The 14,294-nt window shown below is 49.1% G+C and overlaps 1 long non-coding RNA gene across 2 annotated transcripts in view; it reads right to left on the bottom strand.

Annotated features, from left to right (window-relative positions):
* The window catches only part of LOC133087883 (uncharacterized), a 33,616-nt gene that overhangs the window by 16,818 nt on the left and 2,504 nt on the right, over positions 1-14,294 (bottom strand). Inside the window, exons 2-3 of one of the 2 annotated variants that reach the window (XR_009700465.1) lie at positions 10,424-10,504; positions 9,149-9,413 (exon numbers count right to left, since the gene is read on the bottom strand). This is a non-coding gene — a long non-coding RNA (uncharacterized LOC133087883). Of the gene's footprint in view, positions 1-9,148; positions 9,414-10,423; positions 10,505-14,294 lie in introns of those variants that run through there. The other variant, XR_009700466.1, reaches the window with a different exon arrangement.

Here is a 14,294-nt window from a genome sequence, read left to right as displayed (position 1 = left end):
GTGCAAATGGGTGGTGGCGGGGCAGAAGAACAGAAAACAGCTAAAGCCTCAATAACCCTTAATGCACGCAAGGTGCTGCTCTGCGCTCGAACTCACTTAATCCTCCCAGTGACCTCTTGAGGTAGGGTCACTTGTCATCCAGCCTTAGTTTTTCCTTTTCTCCTTCACAGGTCCAGCCGGATAAGAGCGACTTGCTGTCTCCCATACGTGACCCTTAATTTCCACTTCCTTGGAATTTTGTCTCCATGCCTTTGTTCAAGCTCTTTCCTCTTCCTAAACACTTCCTCTTCTGTTTTCATGTGCATAATCTCTCTCTGAGAGGGAGAGCAGAGCAGGATACTAACTCTTTCCTCAAGTAACCTCCGTCCCCTCTGAATTCTTAGAATTCTCACTTGGTAACACCATTCTGCCGGCTTCATAATTCGTGCTGCAAGTTATGTTATAGTACATCAGCCCGGGTGCTCGGAAGAGGCATACCGGGTAGGGCAAGACGTGGTCCCGGCCCTGAGGGGCTTTCTGCCAGCCTAGGGAGAAGACACAAATACAGCCAAGTACCTGCAATAGAGAAAGGCCTTTAGACTAAGTGCTAGGGAGAGGAAGAGGGTCTGGGTTCTGCAGGGAGGCCTCCCAGAGGAGGTCAAGTGAACCAAAGGGGCCTTGAAAGGTGCCTGGGATTCCAGCAGGTGGAGAGGGAGAGGGAGGGTCCCCAGCGGGGGAGGCAGGAGGGGTGATGCTGCGCTGTAGTTTAGGGAGTGTGAACTGGTAAACCCCTAAGGGCAGGATTCCCCCTGGCTCATCTTTGCCTCCCCAGAACGGTTCCTGGCCACAGGACACGTCTCTCCTGGCCCATGGTGAGTGTCACAGGGCCAACCACAGTGAGCATCAGAGACACCAGGCTGATGCTCTGCCCTGGGAAGAGCCTCCCCAGCATCTCACCAGGTAGTGCCCGTAGTGTGTAGGCAGAGAATATCTATAAATGAGCGGTGGGCAGCCCATGAAAGGACTCCTGGGCCTGCTCTCAACTGTCAGGGCCCTCTGTGAGCTGCAGCAAGGCACTTCTCCTCTCCAGTCCTTGGTTTCCCCAGCTGTCAGGTGAGATGACCTTGAAGGTACAGGGACTCCTACGGCAAGGGGATGAAGCCCATCGGCCATGGAGCCAGGACGCCTGGGCACAAATCTCCAGCTTCTGAGTGACATCAGTAAGTAAATCTCTCTAAGCCTCAGTTTCCTCCTTTGTAAAAGGGAACAATAATACTGCAAAACCTAATCAGAACATCATACGTAGGATCCCAAGAATTCAACTGCACAAAACTTGGAGTCTCATTACAGTGAGGATTAAGAAAAGATGGGGCACTTGGAGCTAATCGCACCGTGTCTATTCAATTATTATGAGGTGTTATAGTAGGATTCTTGTGGATTAAATGTATATATGTATATACAATATATGAAAATGTGTTAATATATATAAAATGCTTCACACAGTACATGTGCAATGGAAGTGACTAGTAGTAGTAAAACAAGAGCTCCCCAGCTGGCTAAGTGCGGGCTCCCTGAGAGAGGAATAGTGGGCTGGCTGGGAGCACGTCAGGGTCAGACTCTGGCAGGGCTGCTGAGCCCGCACTCCCTGAGGCCAGGAATCCTGACAGCCTGGCTGCTTCCAGGGCTGGATCCGCTCTTGCCAAGGTTAGATCCTAGAAATCCTGGGGAAAACTCTGACTGGGACATTACCTCTGGGCAGGCAAGAAATGTTTTTCAAGTTCCCATGAGATAACTGGAGGACAGAGATGTCAATTAGAAACCACTCTCCCCTTTTTTGTTAAAAATACTCAGAATCGTGTGAGTTGTTAGTATCCCAAGCACTTATTCCCCTGTTAGCATCTATCACAAGAGAGAAGGTAAGCTCTTTTTCCACAGAAGGAAAGCAGTGTCAGAATAAAGCCAGCTCCTACCTCTCCAGCCCTGGCCCTGGCCGTCCCCCCTCCCTGGGCGGGGACTGCAGAAGGCTTTCTGTTGGGGGGGGGCAGGGCTACCAGCCTCCCCACTCCCTACCCCTCACCGTGCCCAGCTACCTCAGGCCATCTGCAGATGCCCCCATGCCAGGGGCAGCTCAAGTAGGAGCCTGGATCCCACGTGCATCCTGGACAAGAGCTAGGAAAGGGTTTCCTGCTGCGATCTGGGCACAGCTCCATTCTACATCTTATAAGCACAGGTATCAGAATGGGACAGGACCCTGGAGAGCCTCCCCTTTTACTAAATGAGCTAAAGCCTAGAGAGAGGTTGTCCATGCCTCCCTGGCTCTCTGTCCCCTTTGCTGTTCCTTCTCACCTCTCAATCTCTAAATGTTGGTGTGCCCCGGAGCTCAGAGCTTGGATCCTCCCACACCAGCTCACAGACCTCACCCGGGCCTGCAGCTTTATGCACCATATATATGTGCCTGCTGACAACTCTCAAATGTACATCTCCATTCCAGACTCTATTCTGACCCCAAGACTCATACATTCAACTACCCACTCAGCTTCTCCACTGGGATGTCTAATAGGCATCTTGCTCCTCATGGGTCCAAAACTGACTTCCTGATCTTTTCTCCTCCCATAGTCTTCTCCATTTGAGTTCATGACAGCTCCATCATTGCTCAAGCCAAAAACCTTGGAGTCACTCTTGGCTTCTGTTTCTCTCATACTCACGCCCAATCCATCAGCAAACCCTTCCACATACATATAGATTCTGATCACTTCTCCCCATCTCTCCCTCACCCTGCTCCAAGCCACCATCAGTCCTGCCTTGTTTTCAGTAGTCTCCTTAATGGTCTCCCTGCCTCCACCCTTGTGTCCTGTAGTCTGTTGTGAACTATCCCAGGAGGCAGACTATCCTGTGAAGATAGAGGTCAGCTGAGGTCTCCCCTCAGCACAATGCCCTCCAGGGGTGCCCCATCCCATCCAGAGCAGTGGTCCATCTTATCTTTCCATCTGCGCTCATAGGGTTCGCTGCCCGCTCGCTCCACTCCAGCCCCAGTGGCCTCAAACCCACCAGGCGCTCTCCCACCTGAGGCCTTGGTGTGTGCAGCTCCTCTGCTTGGGACTCTTCCCCCAGGTTTCCGCGTGCTCACTGCCTCCCGTCCTGGGCACAGCCTCGTTCCTGTCTGTATGCAAATGCCACCTTTTCGGTGAGGTCTTCCCCAGCCTGCTTAGTTACAATTGCACCCCCTCCAATTTCTGTCCCCACTTTTTACTTTCTTTTTCTCCGTGACGCTTATCACTGTCAAACATACTATAAACTTTATTTATTTTGTTTATTATGTATCTCCTCTAATGGGAATGTAAGTCCCCTAAGGTTAGAGATTTTTATCAGATACACAGTAAGTGCTCAACAAATATTTGTTAACTGAGTGAATGAACAGGAATCAGTGGTTCTGGTGCGTCTGCATCAGCTTTTCCCACGAGGACCATTGCACTTAGCCAATGAATGGAAGAGCAAGAAAACACCTAGATCATCAAGTTCAATACCTTCTTCACTTGAGGGACACAGATTTAGCAAGGAGGAGGATATCCCAACACATCACAGCACATTGACTTTAGAGCTGGGGCTGGGAATGGATCCTCCTGTCTCCCAAACAGAGCCTGTCCTCTGGTCCCCCTGCCACCCACGGAGGTCACTCCATTCTGACAGCAATTTCCAGTCTCCTGAGCTATAAAATTAGAACCAGGAACCTACAGAAAACAAAGAAATAAAGTATGGGGCAGGGGTATTTTTAGGCTCGCTGGTTTCTAAGTGCATAGATATATAGAAAGGTCTATACACATGGCTATATATAGGTATTAAATCAGGAAGTAAGTTGAGTGGTGGGTTAGCTTTTCTGGGGGTGGCTGAGTGAGGCTGCTGCAACACGGACAGTTTTGAGCCAGAGCAGCTGATTCCAAGGGAACTGGCCCTGCTGAGTCATCTGGAAGCCGCATCCCTCACACTGAGTGTTCAGGAAGAGTCTGAGGAGTTACAGCCTTCTTTTTCTTCTCCTCAATCAGCCAGAAGAACCAGTGAAACTCCAAGGCCCACCCAGCATCTTATGGTCAAAATCTCCCCAGTACTGGCTTGCCGTCTTTGGGGGCAAATGGGGATTCTGAAGGGGGAGTCTGAGCAGTAACCTGGGGCCTCTGTGTCCCCAGTTGACCAGAGACACCTCCTGGGCTCTGGTCCCTTTGTCCACCAGGAACTTTCCAAGACTTCAGACCAGGCCTAAAAGATGAGACCTGGATTAGCATAACGCACTTCCTAATGGTCAGACATTCTGTTTATCATGTAGGGATCTCATTTTATATAACAATTTACTAGGGAGGTACTTTTAAAATTGTCTCCATTTTATAGTTGGAGAAACTGAGGCACAGTGTGGGTAAGTGATGTACCCAGGTCTCTCAGCTTAAGTGGCAGACCCAAGCGGTCTAGCTCTACAGCCCATGCCCTTAGCCATCAGGCTATGCTGCACTGGCAAGAGGGCAGGAAACCTGGGTATGTGTAGAGCATTTCTGGGGCTCTGAGATTCATGGCTGCATCCAGGTTTTGATGCTGCCGATCTTTGACTGGACTTTGAGCTAAGCGATGAACGTGTAGCAAGCACATTGGTTGCTTGTGGAAAGTGAATGGGGGCAGGCCTGTTCCTCTCACCTGGGGCAATCCAAGGGAAGTATCCCGATTCATGCGGTAGAAATAGGAGCTAGTGTCCCTCTGCAAGGCAGGAAAAGGACCAAGCACTAAAGCTGGGGCAGATCCCTGCCCTCATGTAGCTTATGTTGTAGTTGCGGGACACGGACAATGACCACAAACAAATAAATGAGATAGTTAAGATGGTTATAAAAGCCCTAAACAAAATAAAACAAGGTAATGGAATGGTTATGGGTTCAGCTGTGTTCCCCCAAAAGTTATGTGTTGAAGTCCTAAGCCCCAGAATATGACTTTATTTGGAGATAGGGTCTTTACTGAGGTAACTGATTTAAACTGAGATCATTAGGGTGGGCTCTAATCCAACATGACTGGTATCCTTATAGAAAGGGAAAATGTAGAGACAGGTACCCAGGGAGAACACCATGTGAAGATGAAGAGAGATCAGAGTGATGCATCTACAAGCCAAGAACACCAAAGATTGCCACGTGCCACTAGAAGCTAGAAAAGAGGCATGGAACAAGTTCTCCCCACAGCCCTCAGAAGGAACCAACCCTGCCAACCCCGTGATCTTGGAAACTTCTAGCCTCCAGAACTGTGAGACAATAAACCTCTGTTGTTTAAGCTACCAGTCTGTGGTGCTTTGTTATGGAAGCCCTAACAAACTAACACACAGACAAAGAGTGTCTTGGGGAGAAGAGGATTCATTTAGCTAACAGATTGGGTTAGGTCTATCTGAGGAGGTGACAACTGAGCTGAAGCCTGAATATTGACAAGGAGACGCTCATGTGAAGATACACACCCCAGACATGGAAACTAACTTGGCATATCTATGGGAGAGACGGAAGGCCCATGTGGCTGGACCAGGGTGGGTGAGGGCAGAGAGGTTCAAGGAGAGGGAAGATAGGATAGAACCTTCATGGAACGTGCTGGGAATTGGGATTTTACACTAATTGCAATGGGAAACCACTGGAGGGAGTGACGTGAGACCCAACTTTCCCGTTTCAAAGATCCCTCTGGCTGCTCGGTGGAAAAGAAATTTGAGGATCTGGTAAGGGGAGGCCAGTTAGGAGTGTGAGGTTCACGTTCAGATGAGAAATGAGTACCCTGGACTTAGGGCACTGGCACAGGATGGGGGAGAAGTGGTCTGGTTGGTGATAAACTCTGGAGAACCCCAATAGGACTTGCTGGTCCTGGGATGAGAGAAAAAGAAAGGTACCTACGACGACCCCTAGGACTTTGGGCTAAGCAGCTGAAAGAGCAGCGGTGCTTCTTACGGTGGGAGTGGATAGAGCAGGGAGTTTCTTGGAGAGAAACAGCCAGTCAGCTCCCACCCGAATAAGATTGATAAGCTGAGGCCAGAACAAAGATTATCGCGACATAGTCCTTGTCTTAGAACTCGGAGCCTGAAGGAGGCGGACACATAAACGAATAATACCAACACACCGTGTGAAGTAGCTGGCTACACACAGCTACAGGAGTGACTCTGGGAAAGTCGGACAAAAGAGGAAAAGGTTTCTGTTTTACTTTTTGAAAATAATTTCGGACTTATATAAATGTTGCAAAAACAGTACAAAGAATTCCCAAATACCCTTCACCTGGTTTCCCCAAATGTTAACATCCTACAAATTTACAGTACAGTCATCAAAACCAGGAAATTAGCATTAGCTACAAACCTCATTCAAATTTCATCAAGTTCCCCATTAATGTTCTTCATCTTATCCAGGAGCCAAACCAGGATCACCCATAGCACTTAGTTATCGTGTTTCTGTAGTCTCTCTGGCCTGGGATAGCACCTTCATCTACTCATTCATGGCCTTCATACTCTTGAAGAGTACTAGCCAGTTATTTTGTAGAATGTGCCTCAATTTGGGTTTGTCTGGTGTTTCCTCGGTTTGTGCATTTTGACAAGAACACCACAGAAGTGATGCTGTGCCCTTCTCAGTGCATCATAACAGGCGGCACATGAGGCCGATATGTTGTGGTACTTGTTATGTTGACTGTGATCACCCGAGTAAGGTGGGGTCTGCCAGGTTTTCTACTGTAAAGGTACTCTTTTCCCCTTTGCTACTAATAGGCATCTCGTAGGGAACTACTTTGAGATGATGTAAGCATCCTGTTTCTCATCTTATTTTTACCCACAAATGTTTGTTTCCGTTGATGAGTCTTGCTTAAAACAATCACAACCGTGGGTGTCTGCCAAATGGTGGTTTTCTATTTCCTTCACACCTTTCTAATGTTCATCAATTGAAATTTTGCTGTAAGAAAGGCTTTTCCCTTTTCCCTTACTTGTTTATTCAAACATTTATATCAGTATAGATGCATTATTTCCTATTTTTCTCTTGCTCTATAAGTTATAATCTGTTGTGATCATTTTTTTTTTTTTTTTTTTTTTGCTCAAATTATCTCAAATTTGGCTATCGGGAGCTCCTTCAAGTTGGCTTCTGTGTTCAACAGGAAAGTTTTGAGCAAAACTTATGACAAAGTTATGACAATGAGGCATAGGGACTTGTAGAGAGAAGGGAGAGGAGATGCTTCCAGGCCTGAAGGGCAACCATGGGCTCTACACCCAGTGCTCTCTGAGGATGCTTGCCAGCCTCTGGGCTGGCTACTCCTGACCATGAGGGCCAGGAAGATGCAGCCATGTGCCTTGCTCAGGTAGAGAGACCTCCACTGAAGGTGCCCCACCTCTAGCAAGACTTTCCCAGGGACCAACCAGCAGGCTGCAGCTACTACTGCACTTGGGCTGTTAATGCATCTGCCTGGCTTTGCTCAAGAGGGGCCCTCCACCATGTGCACTGACACCTCCACCTCCAGCCACCTGCTGCCTGCTGCTGCCCCGCCAGATCTGCCATCACCCAGGGGCGTGGGGTCCCCACTGCTCAGCCCCTAGCTGACTGAAGCGTGTTCCTTTGACCTCCTTGCCTGAAGGGGTTGTATCCGGGGAGGTGGCGAGGCTCTCAGAGCTATGGAGTGACAAAACCACTTGGCCTGGAGACCATCTAGGTGAGACTGGCTATCGTTTTGACTGGCTAGCTGTCGTTTTTTTCAATCCAGGGCCTCTGTGAAGTGTTGAGGGGATGCCCAATAGGTAAAGTAGGTCGGAGCGGGCGAAGGGGCGGGGGAGTGGCAGTTGGATGACCATCAGTCTGGTCCAGGCCCCTGTTGACAGGGATGGAGCTGAACCCCAAAGGGAAAATGGCTTATCTAAGGTCACAGGGACAGTTGGTGGCTAGGCAGGACCAGGACTCAGTGTCCAGAATCCTTGTGTCCTCCTCACCATTGCACATTCCCAATCTGCTCTGCTTCTTGTTTATCAATGACTGATGAGGCCGTAGTCTGTGTTTCCTTGTCCATTTCCCTTGTTCCCATGGCAGGCGGAGAGACGGAGGCCAGTCTTCCAGCCCCTTCTGAGGCAGGGCCTCTAGGCACATGAGCAGCACTGACCCTTCACCCCCAGGGAAGGGGAGCTGTCCTGGGTCATTTAGCAAATCAAGGCTGAACTCACCTTGTAATCTCTCCTGGCTGGAGGCCCATGACCTCACCCAGACCCATCACTGAAGGGCTAGAATCTGGCCACCTTTTCTTCCTTCTCTCCCTTCTCTTCCTTCAGTTCAGAATGGGAAGCCTCCTTTTTTTCCTCTTTTAAATTTCATATTAAGCTTTAAGATAGGGTAAGCATTCACATGACTCAAAATTCAAAAATTACAAAAGTTACACTGTAAGAAGTCTCCTTTCCAATTCTGTCCTTTGGACTTCCCCTCCCAGGGGCAGTCACTGTGGTTCATAGGGTTGCTGTGAATTAATCCACAGAAAGCACTTAGAACCGTGGCGGGCACATGTTACACACACAGTGCATGCCGCATCATTGTTTTTATTTTTAAACTCAATCATAGCTTTATCTCCCACACTCAGCACCCAAGTTTCACCTCCTCAGGCCCCCAACACTGTAGCCCCACTAGACTGTGACCACTGTGAACTCCGCCCATGCCTGGTGACCTTTCTGCATCTTGTTGCTGCTGCTCCTTCAGGCTGGGCAAGCCCTCCCCGCCCTGCCCCCTGCTGAAATGCCGCCTATTCTCCAAAGCCCGGCTCAGATGCACCTTCCTTTCAAGGCCTCAGTCTCCTCCTCCTTTGTATTTTCCCATCCTTCTTGACTTCTGGGATTGACTTTCCACAACCTCCTGCATTCACGTGAGAATCATATATGCTTTTGCCATCCCCCAGCTCAACTGTCAACTCCCTGAGGGCAAGGCCGGGATCTTTTTCATCTCTGAGTTCCCTGCAGCACTTAGCACAGAAACTTCCATATGGGAAGAGAATAAATGCCTTTAAATTTAACTGCAAATTTGAACTCATTGAGGATGCAGAATGTGGACATGTGAAGAAATACTTATGCTGCCCAAGGTAGGACTCATTACTTCTCCATGGTCTAGAAGCCATACTTCTATTTTTTTATAAATTTATTTATTTATTTATTTTTATTTTTGGCTGCGTTGGGTCTTTGTTGCTGCGCGCGGGCTTTCTCTAGTTGCGGTGAGCAGGGGCTACTTTTCGTTGTGATACGCGAGCTTCTTATTGCGGTGGCTTCTCTTGTTGCGGACCACAGGCTCTAGGCGCGCAGGCTTCAGTAGCTGTGGCTTGCGGGCTCAGTAGTTGTGGCTCACGCGCTCTAGAGTGCAGGCTCAGTAGTCGTGGCGCACGAGCTTAGTTGCTACGCAGCATGTGGGATCTTCCCGGACCAGGACTCGAACCCGTGTCCCCTGCATTGGCAGGCGGATTCTTAATCACTCCACCACCAGGGAAGTCCCTAGAAGCCATACTCTTATAATCAGAATGCACCAAGTTTTTCCCAAACCTCACAGGTGGGTTGGAGACCTGCTTTCTTCTGCTCACTCATTCCCTGTCATTCTGCATTTGATTTAACAAATCCTACAGTCCTGCAAACAATGTTTGCTTTGCAGTAGCATCCAACTGTCTTTCATTCCTCCCATAAGATAAGGAGCAGGTGACAGAGAACCAACTTTAGTGCAGGACCTCATTAGCTTTGGGGCACAGACACCCTACATGAGTCAGAAACTTTCTACTCCTCACATAATGTGGCTCCAAAAAGTCTAGATTGTTAGGCTACTTTGCTTATAACCAAAATCTTCCTGAATACACTTGTGACCATATGTGTGACTGGAGCTCAGAGAAGAGGGCAAGGTCACCAACCTACATATCCATAAGGACTATGTTGGGTTACATATAATAGAAATCCTAAATAACTAGTTTCTTCTTCCCTCATGTAACATAAATCCTGACGTCTGGTGGACCACACCCTCCATGGCAAAGACTTCCTCTACTCTTCTGCTCTGCCATATTTAGGATGTGACTTCCATCTTCCAGGTTGCCATATGGTCATAACATGGCCACTGTGGCTCCAAACATCACATTCACATTCCAGACAAGGAAAAGGAGAAAGATGGTAAGGGGCAAAAGGGCACAGTTGAGTCAGCCTCCTTTAAAGAGCTTTCTCAGAGCCTCTCCCAGCAACTTCTATTTACATCTCACTGGCCATACCTGTGACCCATGCACACCCTAATTGCAAAGGAGCCTGGGAAACGTAGTTTCTTAGCACATTACTCCCCCAAATAAACTTGGGGTTTTGTTAGTAATGAAAAAAGGGGGAGTAGGGATGGGGTTGGTAGTTAACTGTCTCTGCCACAATTGGGACAATTAAGGAAGACTTCATGGAAGAAATGGGCCACAGTAGGATGAGATAAGAACTTACCACATGCCAGGCACTTTATTAAAACAGGTTGGGGAGGGGAAGCTTCTGTTATCTTCACATGCCAGGGAGCAGTTCCAGTTTCTGTTTTAGAGATAAGAAAAATGAAAGCTAAAGCTATTCAATAATTCACTCAGGGTCATGTTAATGGCAGTCTAGATTCAAATTCCAGAATCTGCCAGGCTCCCTTGTCCCTGCCAGGCTCACCTGTCACCTGCCAGACTCAGCACCTATGTGAGAGGAAGGAAAGAAGAGGGTTCAGAGATGGGGAGGCTCTCGGTGTGTTTCCAGAACAGAACTCTGACAGGGTCAGAAGGAAAAGGGAATGGAGAGGCCCAGATTGTTCCAAGTGGGTGTTTTCTACTGTGAGGATATCTTACTTACTTATGGGCTAATTGCCAGCAGAATTTAATCTGTTTTACACTTAGCATTAGCATGAAATAAAAGTCAAAAATCAAATGGAAAACTGAGGAGACGTGTGGGGGATGAGAGCACCTTTTGTCAGGGACCCCAGAGACAGGGAAAGGGAGAGGGTGGGAGGCCCACCCCAGGCTGGAGGGCGAGTGGGGCAGGGGGTCTCTGCTCGCGCCAAGTCCCTCCTGCTCTGGGCAGCAGCCAGCAGTCTGCCACCTGCCAAGAGCTGGGGAGGCCTGACCGGTGAGGAGCGTGCTGGGCTGCTCTGAGTCCCGGGAACATTCCCGCCTCGGGCTGGCGGACTGCGCCCTGAGCGATGGGGTCAGATGCATCTCTGCCCCTTAGGAGCTGGGTGACCTGAAGCAAGTTACTTCTCTGACTCTCACCCTCTGCATCTGAGAACTGAAATAATCCTACCTTGCAGGACTTCAGGGAGAAAAAGCAAGGTGTACATAGCCTGGCAAGTGCTTAGAAAACAGAACCTGCTAATTTCGTTAACATAATTATTATTATTGCTTTTGTCATTGTTGCTGTCTAGTAGATGATGGCACCATTGACTAAAACCTGGAATATAGAAGGAGGAACAGGCTGGTGGGGGTAGCAGGGGAGGCTGAAGATAATCAGTTGCAGTATTGCCCTTTCAAAGAGAAGATGGATCCTGTCCCTGGCCTCGATTAGTTAATGCATTGAAGGGTTAAAAACAGGAAACAGAAAAAAACCGTATTCTAACCCTGTATAAATTTATCAGTAAACCGTCTGGTAAGCCCCCGTGATGTGCTCAGCATGGTTCTAAGTTCTCTGACAAATATATAAAAAGTAGAGTAAAAACTCAGCTAATCCAACCATTGGGAAATTGTGGCAGGTGAATTTTCTGGATGCCTGAAAATTTACCAGCCCCACACACTTTAGGCACTTTTTTCTTAATGTTAAAAATCGTGGATGGAAATATTTTTTAAGCGCACTATTCTCATCCCTGGCTTCCTAGTGACTATCGAATACATCGTCATTGAGAACAACATGGGCTCTGCTGTCCTGTGATACGGTGATGGCCCTGGAGGCTGTGGGGTGAGGGTGGCTGTTTGCTTCTACCCTTATGGTCCCTGCGCACTATTTTGTTTTTACATTTGCTTTTATAGTTTTTCTAGGTATTCTCTCACGTCAGGCTTTTGTGTGTTAATCTTCCCTTCTCTTTTTGAGCCTCCTTTCTAGTGCTTTCACTTTATTGCTTCTGATGTGCTCTAGGTTTGGAGATCAGACATAAATGCTTCATCTTTTATAGCCCATCTCAGCCCAAAAAGGAATTAAGGGAACTATTCAGTTTATCAAGTACCTACTATGTGCTGAGCATTTTACCAGCTGTTTTGCAGCCATTATTTCATTTTTTACCACAGCCCCGTGAGTTGGAAATTTTTATCTCCATTTTTTAGACGTGTAGACTGGGGCTCAGAGAGTTTAAGCACTTCGCCCAAGGTCACACAGCTGCTGGTGAGTGGCCTGGCTAGAATTCAGATGCAGTGTGTCTGGTACAGGGACCATCCATGCTTTTCCTGCTGTGCTTCACTGCTTTGGGTCTGTGGTAAATCACATGCTGTTCGCTGTTGCTTGTTACTGTGTTGGGTTGTGATAGCGTTGTCTTCCTAAATATTATAGAACGTAAGCCCCTTGAGGGCAGTGACCTGGCTGCCCACTTACATACTGCCCACAGCATTGCCTAGTGCCAGGATCCAGGTGGTCAACAGCTGCTTTACAAAGAGTGGGAGCCTGGAAGAATGGGGGCAAGAGAATGGAGTGGGCCGTTGCCCCTTGGCACCCAGCACCTCATACCTCCCTGCTACCTAAAACCTTCAACTTGCCCCAGGTATTCGCTCAGCATTTGCTGAGCCCAAATCTTCCCTTAGCTTGAACCAGCAGCTGCGGAAGCAGCCCACGTGGGCCACTCTGGGCTGGGAAGGAGGAGTGGCTGCCCAGTCTGCCGGCCTCCCCCTGGGGACCGACCAGCATGGAAGCCAAGCCCAGGTGAGACACTGCAGTGAGGTAGCAGCCCAGTGGGGAAGGCTGGTGTTGGGTCCGGGATTTTCACTAAGAAATTCTAGAGCAGGTGCCTGTGAGGAAACTCCTACAGAACTTCTTTCCTGAAAGGAGAGTGACTGGAATTCCAGTGGCTCCAACTTTCCAGCCCAGGCAGACAGCAGACCAGCATCCCAGCAGGGCCTGATTTTGCTGGGTAATGCTGGCTCTGAGTCTTCGCTTCTGTGACTCAAACTTTGAGGCGAGAAACTGCCCCATCACATGACTTACGGATTTCGCCCTGACAGGACAGTTTCTGTTTGTGTTTTGGTTCTCTGTCAGACACTCTGAGCTCAGAGGGGAACCCCTCCCTCCGTGTGACCCGGGCACACGGGCCGTGTCACGTGACCACAGTTGCCTGCGAGCCAAGCATTTCTCTGGGTGACATCATGCCCTTGCTGATTGCCCAGGTGTTTCAGGGCCTCCCGGGGCTGACACGGAATTTGCATCACTTCTGATACTTGGCTCTTGATTTGTTTGTCTTTGGTTAATAGCAAATCTGGATTGGGGTTGAGGGAAGTTGTTGAGACAACCAGACAGCAAACACGTCCCACAGAAGCTTGGCAGGACTTGGACCTGCGGCTCCTGCCCCTCCTCAACCCCAGGAGCCATCACAGGTCTTCTGGGCTCAGGCCTGAGGCAGAGAGATTGCTGGTTCAGACTCTCTAGCACCATCCCGGGACTTAACTTCAGATTCGGGACCTCTCTGGACCAGCCTCGAAGGCCCAGAACCAGGTGTTGCTGAGACTTATGCTTTTACGTGGCTCTCACTTCCCCCCTCTTCAGTGGGGCCAGCACCAGAGGACCCTGGATTTCTCTCCTTCCCTCTGCTCTGGCCATTTGCCTGGAGTCAGAGCTCAGCCTTCCCACCCTCCCACTAACCTTGGGTCCATGGGCAATCACTTCACAGACCCATGGAGGGCCAGGACTGAGGGACTCTGCAGAGACCCCCCCCACCCCCATTACTTTATGGGGAAGGAAACCCAGGCTGGAGGGTTTCTTAATCCATTTTTCTCACCCACCAATTTCCAGCAACCTTCGCCTCTCTGGCCTCAGTTTGCCCATCTGCCGAGGAGTGGGAAACAAACCCCATTCTCCCAACCACAGGATGAAGACTGGGACCAGCTGAGTTTGTGAAAGGACCTATTACGCCATTGCTCCAGAGGTTCTCAAGCTTGAACATGCATCTGAGTCCCCTGGAGGGCTTGAAAACAGAGGGAGGCTCCTCCCTCCCACCCCAGGGTTTCAGTAGGTCTGTGGTGAAGTCAGAGAATTTGAACATTTTCAGACGATGCTGATGTGGCTGGTTCAGGGACCACACTTTGAGAAGCACTGCTCTAAATCTCCGGAACTCACCCAAAAGAGAGACAGTATGTGCTGGAGCCTCTCACGC

The sequence above is a fragment of the Eubalaena glacialis genome, chromosome 3 (assembly GCF_028564815.1).
Source record: "Eubalaena glacialis isolate mEubGla1 chromosome 3, mEubGla1.1.hap2.+ XY, whole genome shotgun sequence".
Taxonomy (NCBI): Eukaryota; Metazoa; Chordata; class Mammalia; order Artiodactyla; family Balaenidae; genus Eubalaena; species Eubalaena glacialis.
Note: the sequence above shows the minus strand (reverse complement) of the source record. Positions and strands in the feature narration are given on the sequence as shown.